A 9,979-nucleotide genomic window follows, 5' to 3' on the forward strand; every position below is an offset into this window, starting at 1 on the left:
AAAATGCCCAAGTGACAAGTGTCTTTCAACTGCAGCCAACTCAATGAGTAACCTGTCTAAGCATCTGTCAACCCAGCATGGCAATACAAAACTTGTGGCGAAAGATCCTGCTCGCCGGTCATTTGAAGGAGTCACTCATCAGTCAACCCCACCTAAACAAGCTAAGCTTTTCTCAAGTCTTGGAGCGCAGCAGGTAACACAAAATGAAATGAACAGGCTTGTTGCAGGGTTTTCCGTCAAAAAGACTTTTACTTATGCAATACAATCGTTATTTCGAAGAATAGAGAGAAAAATTAATTGAATGGGATAAAGTTTATGAGATAAACTAAACTTTTTGTTGCACTTTGTTTTCACTGTTGCACTTTTTGTTTTGTGCATTGTACACAATATATAATACACAATAATACATTATTAATAGGTTCAAGAGTTTGTGACTTGGTATGTTACCCTGCCTCTGGAAGCCACATCTGCAGGAGGCAGAGGAGAGCAAGCTAAGGGAAAAATAATGTTTTTGGATGAAGTTAATTTTCTGTTTATTTAATTAATTGCATTTTCTGTTTCCTTTTTATGGGCTTAAGTGCATTTTAAATTAAGATTTAATTTTATGGGATAAAGTGACCTTTATTTTTATATTTTTTTCATTGACCACTTCATTTTTATTTTTTCATGAGTCTAAAAAGCTGATTTTGTTCTCAGGAGAAGAGTTTTATTCTCATATTTCCCAAAGCCTGTTTTTTGAAACTTGCGTTGACCCCATTTTAAAATGACCCCAAAATAGCCTCCTTTATCCTGTTGTTTGTGGATTTTACAGTGAGGCATATTTCTTTGTGCAGACAGGGATATTGTTCTTTCATATGGTTTTACATGCCATTTTGTATACATTTATACAATAAACACTATGCAGACAGGCTAAGTGATGATAGGGTTATGTTTGTCCATGTATCTACACGGTAAATTAAGAATCGTGAAAGTAAAGTAATAAGTAGTGAAGTTACTTTTCAAACGCAGTAACTAGTAAAGTCATCTCATTACAATTTACAGAAGTAACTATAGTAACTAATTACTTTTTTTGAGTAACTACCCCAACACTGCCCCCGACATTTAAATATGCCAAACATGCATACTTAAGAGAACATACCTTTTTTAACAAAGTTCTTCATCCTAATTTGACAGTAAATACACTGCAAAAAACAAACAAAAACATTTACTTACTTAGTATCTTCGTCTTGTTTCCAGTCGAAATATTTAAAAATTCAAACGGAAAAAAGTAATGTTTATAACTTATTGTTTAATAACTTATTTTCTTACCCCATTGGCAGATAATCTTGCTTGTTTTAAGCAAATACTCACTTATTATTATTATTTTTTTTTTCAGAAAACAAGACATAATATCTTATGTCATTTTACATGTAAATGTATCTTGATTTGATATATGGACTAAAAACAAGACAAAATACTAAGATTTTTTTTTGTGATTAAACTTTTTCCAGTAAATCATATAATTAATGAGTTCATTTAAATGTTGCAATTATCACAAAGCGGTTGCTCTTTTGCACATATAATAATGTTAATGCGTATTGTGATTGTCTATTTACCTTTACATTTTAAGATACAATAATAGATTATATCACGGATATGACCACTCTACAGTTAGTGCACGCATAAGAACATTTTCACATCAGTTGTGGCCTTTTTATGAAGGATGAAATCCATGGAATTTGGGATCAAATCTGATCCTACTTGTGTTCAATAAATGAGAGGTCCCTGGCCTCAAACTGACTGTGGAAATACCTTAAATACCTTAAACACCTTAAATAAAAATGTAAATTTCTGATGTTCAAGAGTAAGACAGCCTCAGACCCTATTGGCTGGTTGAACAAATACATTAATGCTACAATGGTTGAGGTCCTGCCCTCTCGCTGACCTTTTAGAGAAATGCTAATTGGCAGCCAGAGATTAAACATTCAAAACATTCAGAGTATTCCCATAAATAACAGCTCCAGGAAAAACTAATTGCCTGGATAATTCCAACTGACTTCAGCTCACGAGTTACAGGGATGGAGAATTTCTAAAGCTCTTAAATATTTATCCCTGATACCTTCTGACAGACTGAAGAGAAATGTGCCAACAAGGCAGACATGATCAGAACATAAATATGTGAGCGTACACCATCAGCATACATGATATGATGAGGATAATCTCAAGTGGAATAAGCAGATATCAAAGAACATGAGACTTTGAAGTTGTGTTCCACTTTGCATTTATAATATGCACTATAATGTATGTACTTCATTGGTGATATGAAAGTACAATGGGGTCCAAAACTCTAAAATCAAATAATGGGAATACAAAGACATTCATGTTAATTTTTCAGGTTCACATTTTACTGAAGTTAATATGCTGACAAAATCATTTGTAGGTAATTAAATATTATTCAATGTTAAATATTACTCAAACAGTTTAACCTGTTGATTCGGTCAGCTCATAGACCAACCAAATGAGATGTATTCTCTGACTTCAGCTTTTGTTTTGTTCCCCTTTGTCAGTTCACTATGACGTGAGTCAGAATAGATTCTGACTAATGGGGATCGCTAGCGAGAGCCTATCTACTTCGAGTGTAACTAAACGAGCCAATGCACATTGGCATGCGATAATTGCACCAGCTGCTATGCATCGTGGCGCGGGCATATAATGAGCAGTCTTTCGCTTCGGCGCCAGACGGTGAATGCTGTTTCTGCTCTTCAATCTTATCTGAGAGTGTTTTAACTTCAAAAGATGAGTCTGCTTCTTCAGGAGAATGCCTCTTCAAGCTGGTGTTGGTGTTACAGCGCAGACAGCGCTGGCCGCGATCTCACAAAGAGCAAAACAGCTGTTTTCACAACTCATAATGTTGCAACTTCAATGAGAATGTGAGTGCTCACAGCAGGCTTGCACTATCGTCTTGTTTGTGTAGCCGCGGTCATCCCTGGGTGCTTCAGCACCAGAGAGAGCAGTTCCCTTTCGTCCTGGGAACTCCGATGTGTCGTCGGGAGAGTTCCCTGACGAATTGGGATCACGCTAGGGAGCTAATTGCCTTTGAGAGAATAAAAAACGAGCCAATAGACATTGGCATGCAAGATTTGCATACCGCGACTCGCCTACCAGCGCTGGTATAAAAGGCGGAAGTAAACATTGCGCAATGCTTTTTGCTTCGGAGCCATCCAGTGTGTCTCTGTTTGAGCTGCTGTGTACCGAAGAGTGAGTTAAACTTACGAGTCCTCTTTAAAGAAGAGAAGATCCTCTTGTGCTGGTGTGACGGCGCGTTCGTGACCATCGCTTCCTACTGCTGGCGGTTCTCCTCTCTGAAGAAAACAAAGACTCGTTTTAACGGCTGCGTTTGGGTGAGTTCAGCACATGGGCTTGCAGTTTCCCCGTTGTGTCTGCCGCGGTGGTCCCTCTGTTCCTCGGCACGCAAAAGACCTTTTTTTCTTTTCTTTTTCTAAAAGAGCAACACGGGCGTTTCGCCTCCTTTTCGGGATGTCGTTTCACCCGTGCGTATCTGGATGCGGTCGACTTCTCCCTCAGGAAGATGGTCATAAACACTGTCTCTCGTGTTTGGGCTTAAAGCACGCAGAGGCAGAGTTTGTGAATGAGTCATGTTGTCATTGCGGGAACATGACTCTGGCGATGCTGCGCTCGAGACTGCGAACCCTGAAACATGGGGGAGTCCCTTCAGAGAATCCCCGATCTAGTTCATCTGCCGGTTCACTTCGGCAGACGGCTACTTCGGTGATTCCTGTTAGTGAGCGGATGAGGGTTACCGGGCAGAACGTTCCGTCTGGTGAAAGATCCTCACGGGCTTCTCACGCCTCTAGTAGCTCGTTGCCATTGGTTGTCCCGGGGGAGCTTCCGGGACCGCCTCGTGCGGTTCCGTTTGTCTCCTTTGGGGCACCGCCTGAGGACCAGATGTCGATCGCTGCATCGGAGAGAGAGCGGTCATCTTCTGGTGACGACTCAGTGGGACTACCCCCTTCGGGTGTGGTGGCCCCTGCTGAGCATGATCCAGAAATGGCCGCTATGCTCGAACGGGCGGCCGCGAATGTCGGGCTCACGTGGAACCCTCCACCGGGTCCCGAACCTTCGCGGCTAGATGATTGGTGTCTCAGAGCGGGTCGTGCTGTTGCCCCGCGGAAGTGCATGAGGAGTTTAGGAAGTCTTGGCTGGCCCCTCTGGTGACCAGACGTAGACAACCTCGCTCCTCCTCCCTCACCACTCTCGATGGCGGACGGCGCATGGGTACGAGGGAATCCCCCCAGTGGAGCGGTCTATAGCGATGCAGCTGTGTCCTAAGACCGCTTCCTCCTTGCGGGGTGCCCCTTCACTCCCCTCCCGTGCCTGTAGGTTTTCCTTTGGTCTGACCAGGTATGCCTACATGGCGTGTGGAGACACCGCTTCCGCCCTGCATGCTATGGTGTTGTATGGAATTACTTTTGTGCCAATAATAATGAAAGTAACTTTTCAAGAAACTAATGAAAATATAAATTGAAACTGAAAAAAATATCTTTGAAACTGAAAAAGAATAAATCGCGGGCACATTTTTTTACTTCGTTCTTAATACACGGCATGTTTTGCTAACTATTTCTCATATTTCTTTCGCTAATCTGAACTTACAAATGCGCTTCCAGAGTTTTCAGTTACGCTTCTGAAGTTTTCGTTTACGCTCCCTGGGTTTTCGTTCGCAGTTCTGACACATATCTCTCGTGGGGGCGGGGCTAGTAGCAGTGTGTTCTCATTGGCTACTGAGTTTTTGATTGACAGATTACTGACCTGGAAGTGAAGACGTCAGTGTTGTGTTTACATGTTTGAATGTGAGCGTCTGTAAGCGCAGCTTTCTATTTCATTTTACTGATATTAAGTTTGTGTATTTATTTGCTGGTACACTATATTGTTGAGATGATTTCTTATAGAAGGAATAGTAGCCTACAGACGAATGATATCATTATCATTAGTCATCGTCACTATCAGGATACTGGATACTCGTGGTAAGTCTTTTTTTATTTTTTATATATACAATACTAATACTATTTATAATGCAGTACTTGCTTTTTAAGGTGGTGAGGCATTTTAGAGCTCAGTGAGCCCATAACATTATACAGTGTTGTCTTGTTTCAACGGTTAGCCCAATCATTACATGACTTGTTTATCTACATACGATTATGTCTTTGATTAGATCATAGTTGCTTCGATTAGATAATATTCCCCCCAGCCACCCCAAACAACATTGGGCTAGAGTACTGTACAGTATCTGTACTGTGTAGCCTACAGTACAAAAAGTACTGTATCAGACAATGACCGATGCCATTGGACTAGAGCGCTGTCAATCACTGCCTGATTCAACCTTGGCAATGTAAAGCCTTTTTTTACCATGCCAATAAAGCTATTTAAACCTGAATTTCTCAATTTCTGATGAATTTGTGATGCAGAGTTTTTGAACTCAGACCACGTCTCTGTTCATGATATGTAAACACACAATTATTTTGAAGTATCACCCTGGTCACAATATTTATTCTGATTACTTTTGTGTGATAAAGATGACTGATAAAGCTATTATATGTAGCTAGTATGAGTAACAAAATGCTTTTTCTGTGTCCATATTTGACTAATAATAATGCAAAAATGTTCACTTCAAATTAACATTTCTGAGAAAAATGTTTAATCTTTAATACTCTTTAATAATAAATATATGTCCAAATTCAAAACTTAATACATGCAAGTAATTATGACTGAAAACATCCAGCAACTAGGGAATACACAGCCATGGATATATGTTTATATATAGGGCTATAACAGCCATCTACTGGTTACACAACAGTATTACAGATGATAAATGGTGCATGACTCAGATGTAAATATTTAGTACTGTAAAATCCCTTAAAACATTTATATAATTTGTTTGAAATAAATATTTTAAGTCTTCAACTTGTTACTGTATGTGGGAGTTCAAATCAGTTTGTATTGATTATAATATGTTTCCTTTCTCATTTTCCAGGGAGTTGAGCAACTTTTCCATAAACAAACTTCTGATGCTGACACAGAGGATGGAGTGATAGTACCAGAGATACACTGTCCACATCAGACTTTGTTCAGACACATCACATTTGAATGACTGGGATCTTGATCTTCAGACACCTGATTTATTTTGTTTTTATAAAATAGCAAATATTTTAATTTCCTCTAGATCAAAACAAACACAGTTCACAAGTACACAAGAGGTTGCACTTAATTTATATTAGTTTATGCTGATCATGGATTAGCATACCAACAGCATATGAATGTTAAGGGGATAGTTCACCCAAAAATACAATTCTCACTTATTTTACTCAACCTCATGCTGTCCCAGATGCATTTTACTTTCTTTCTACGGATAAACACGAATTAAGATTTAAAGTAATCCATCTCTGCGAGTCCTAAAGATGCTTTAAAAACCACACAAAGTGACCGTGATGTCCATGCGACCTCAGTGGATGAATCAATCACTTCTGGAGTGAAACAATAGGCTAGACAAGAAAAATACTAATAATGTAAATTGTAAACCGTTTAAAACTATTAAAACTCACTTCCGACCAACTGTCATATGTACATGAATTACAATCCACTTGTATTATATGGACTCACAGAGATGGATTATTTCCTTAAAAATCTTTGTTTATGTTTATGTGAAGAAAGAAAGTCATATACATCTGAGATGGCATGAAGTGAGTAAATGATGAGAGAATTCTCATTTTTTGGGCGGACTATCCTTGTACCCACCCAGTCACTGCTTTGTTACTTTTACTATAACAGGAACTGTTCAAAGGATCATAGCATCATTTAAAATGTATATGAATTTTAAATATGTATTCTGTATTTGTAATTGTGCATTTTGTATAGTAATGTATATCATGATAATACTGTGCATTACATGTATAGTATGCAGGTAATGTTTTGTGGATTCTGGTCTTTCCTGTCACAACATTATTGCATCCAAGACTTTCACTTTGATACTTGTGTATATGCCGTATTGACAATAAAGAATGTACATTTATTTGAATTCATATTTGTAATTACTTTCATTTAACTGGTTGTATAAATCGCAATTGAAACTGTTGATGATTGTTAAAATTTTAATTTTAAATTTACAATTTTAAATGTTAGAAGATAATATTAACTAAATTAAATAACTAAATAAAATTATCAGCATGATAAAAAACATTCTTTGTATGACATATGTAATGAAATGCCCTCTGTATCATTTGACAACAGGCCACGATTTTAATTTTTATATTGTTTAAATTCCTCTTATGTAAGTGATCATTAATGTTGATGGTGTAAATGCGTATGCTGACAATGAGTAATGTGATGGACATGGTTGCCAACCTTGATTACCTGGTTGAAGTGAAACTTTCTTCTCGACGGCTGAATATCACACACTATGCTAGTATTTTTTTTAAATTGTAACAGCTCAACCTAATCAGAGCCTAACATGCAAAAGAATCATCAGGAATAAACAAATATTCTCCGAAAACATTGGACACTATACAATATTTTCAGTATTATACAGTAGGCCTATTTTAATGTACAATTACACCTGAATAGTGAATAGACTCAATAGATCTCTTGCACTCCTAAAAGCTAGTAGCAGCAGGTAAATACAGATAAAATTAAAAAACAAACATAACTTAATATCAGTAAAATGAAATAGAAAGCTGCGCTTACAGACGCTCACATTCAAACATGTAAACACAACACTGATGTCTTCACTTCCAAGTCACGAAGCTGTCAATCAAAAACTCAGTAGCCAATGAGAACACACTGCTACTAGCCCCGCCCCCACCGAGAGATATGTGTCAGAACTGCGAACGAAAACCCAGGGAGCGTAAACGAAAACTTCAGAAGCGTAACTGAAAACTCTGGAAGCGCATTTGTAAGTTCAGATCAGCAAACGAAATATGAGAAATAGTTAGCAAAACATGCCGTGTATTAAGAACGAAGTAAAAAAATGTGCCCGCGATTTATTCTTTTTCAGTTTCAAAGATATTTTTTTCAGTTTCAATTTATATTTTCATCAGTTTTTTGAAAAGTTACGTTCATTATTATTGGCACAAAAGTAATTCCATAGTGTTGCTGCATGTCCACCAGGCCAAGGCACTCCATGACATGCAGGAGGGTGGTCTCGACCCAGCTTTGCTGCAGGAGCTGCGTGTGGCGACGGAACTCGCCCTCTGGGCGACGAAAGTCACCGCACTTTCCCTGGGTCGGGCGATGTCCACGCTCGTGGACCAGGAACACCACCTGTGGCTTACCCTTGCGGATATGCGGGAAGCGGAGAAGAACAAACTCCTCAACTTCCCCATATCCCAAGGAGGCCTCTTCGGCGACGCGGTGGAGAGTTTCGCCCAAGAGTTCTCCACCACCCAGAAGCAGTCGGAGGCGATACGGCATGTCCTGCACAGGAGACAGAGTGCTGCTGGTTCGTCCTCTGTGGCCGTAGAGCCTCCGGCTGCTGGTCGCCGAGGGCGCCCTCCTGTGGCCGCTCCTCCTTCAGGGCAGCAGTCTACCCCTGGAGGACGGAAGTCTGCTCGTAAGAGGGTGGCCAAGCCCGCTCAGACGCCTCCGGCTCGTCCCCGTAAAAGGAGGTGCGGAAAGCGTCCCTGAGACGGGCGACCTGGAGGGGAACCTGGATGCTGCTCTTGAGAACCCAGGCTCAGTCAGGGGGCCAGTCCTCCTTTGGCCAACAAACGAACAGTGTGTGATTATGATTTAGGCGGCATAATAGGTCAGAAGTCAGATTGGATCAGAACTTTCACAATATTTATCCAGTTCATCTGGTTAGGGGTCGGAGTCATCACGCCGGTATGGAGATGAGTTTGTTGAGGTGTCCATGAGGCCTTCACGTGTTGATGAGGCTGGCACTTCAGGGATGCGTTGTCGTCGTGTCCATGTGATGGTCCTTCATCAGATCTGGATATGGCCTGGATCCGGCAGTTTGCGGTAAACCTCGGGATAAACAGAGAGACTAATATTAGTGTAGACGCCATCATTCATATGATGTACAAAGTACATCAGGATTTGTGTGAAGTGTTCCTGGTTCCGGCTGATCTAAACTATGCAGCCTAACATTGAATTATAGCAATCTATAATGTGTTATGTGTATGCTAAGCCAAAGAGATGTGTTTTTAGTCTAGATTTGAACTGACAGACTGTGTCTGCTTCCCGGACAATGTTAGGAAGATTGTTCCAAAGTTTTGGTGCCAAGCAGGAAAAGTATCTACCGCCATCAGTTGATTTTGATATTCTAGGTATTATCAACTGGCCAGAATTTTGAGATCGCAATAGACGTGAAGGACTATAATGGGTTAAGAGCTCGCTCAAGTACTGCGGAGCTAAACCATTTAGTGCTTTGTAAGTAATCAGCAATATTTTAAAATTTATACGATGTTTAATAGGGAGCCAATGCAGTGTTGACAGAACCGGGCCAATGTGGTCATACTTCCTGGTTCTGGTAAGAACTCTAGCGGCTGCGTTTTGGACCAGCTGTAGTTTGTTTATTAAGCGTGCAGGGCAACCACCCAGTAGAGCATAACAAAAATCTAGCCTTGAGGTCATGAACGCATTAACTAATTGTTCTGCATTTGTCAATGAGAGCATATGACGTAATTTAGATATAGTTTTAAGATAGAAAAATGCGCTTTTACAGATACTAGACACGTGACTTTCAAATGAGAGATTGGTATCAAAGAGCAAACCCAGGTTCCTAACTGACGACGAAGACTTGACAGAGCAGCCATCAAGTGTTAAACTGTATTCTAGGTATTGCGTGTGGAAGTTTTTTGTCCAATAATTGGAATCTCTGTTTTTTCAGAATTTAGTAGTAGGAAATCAAATTTTTTATATCAGCTATGCATTCCGTTAATTTTGTGAATTGGTAAGTTTCGTTAGGTTTTGAGGAAATATAGAGCTG

The 9,979-nt window shown here is 39.8% G+C and overlaps 1 long non-coding RNA gene across 1 annotated transcript; it reads left to right on the forward strand.

Moving 5' to 3' along the window:
• Window positions 1-438: 438 nt before the first annotated feature.
• LOC143702611 (uncharacterized) lies at window positions 439-7,069 on the forward strand. The gene is made up of 2 exons (XR_013190470.1): window positions 439-5,021; window positions 6,029-7,069. It is a non-coding gene; the product is annotated as an uncharacterized LOC143702611 (long non-coding RNA).
• Window positions 7,070-9,979: the final 2,910 nt, after the last annotated feature.

The sequence above is a fragment of the Siphateles boraxobius genome, unplaced genomic scaffold (assembly GCF_051911475.1).
Source record: "Siphateles boraxobius isolate OS27281-9 unplaced genomic scaffold, OSU_SipBor_1 35, whole genome shotgun sequence".
Taxonomy (NCBI): domain Eukaryota; kingdom Metazoa; phylum Chordata; class Actinopteri; order Cypriniformes; family Leuciscidae; genus Siphateles; species Siphateles boraxobius.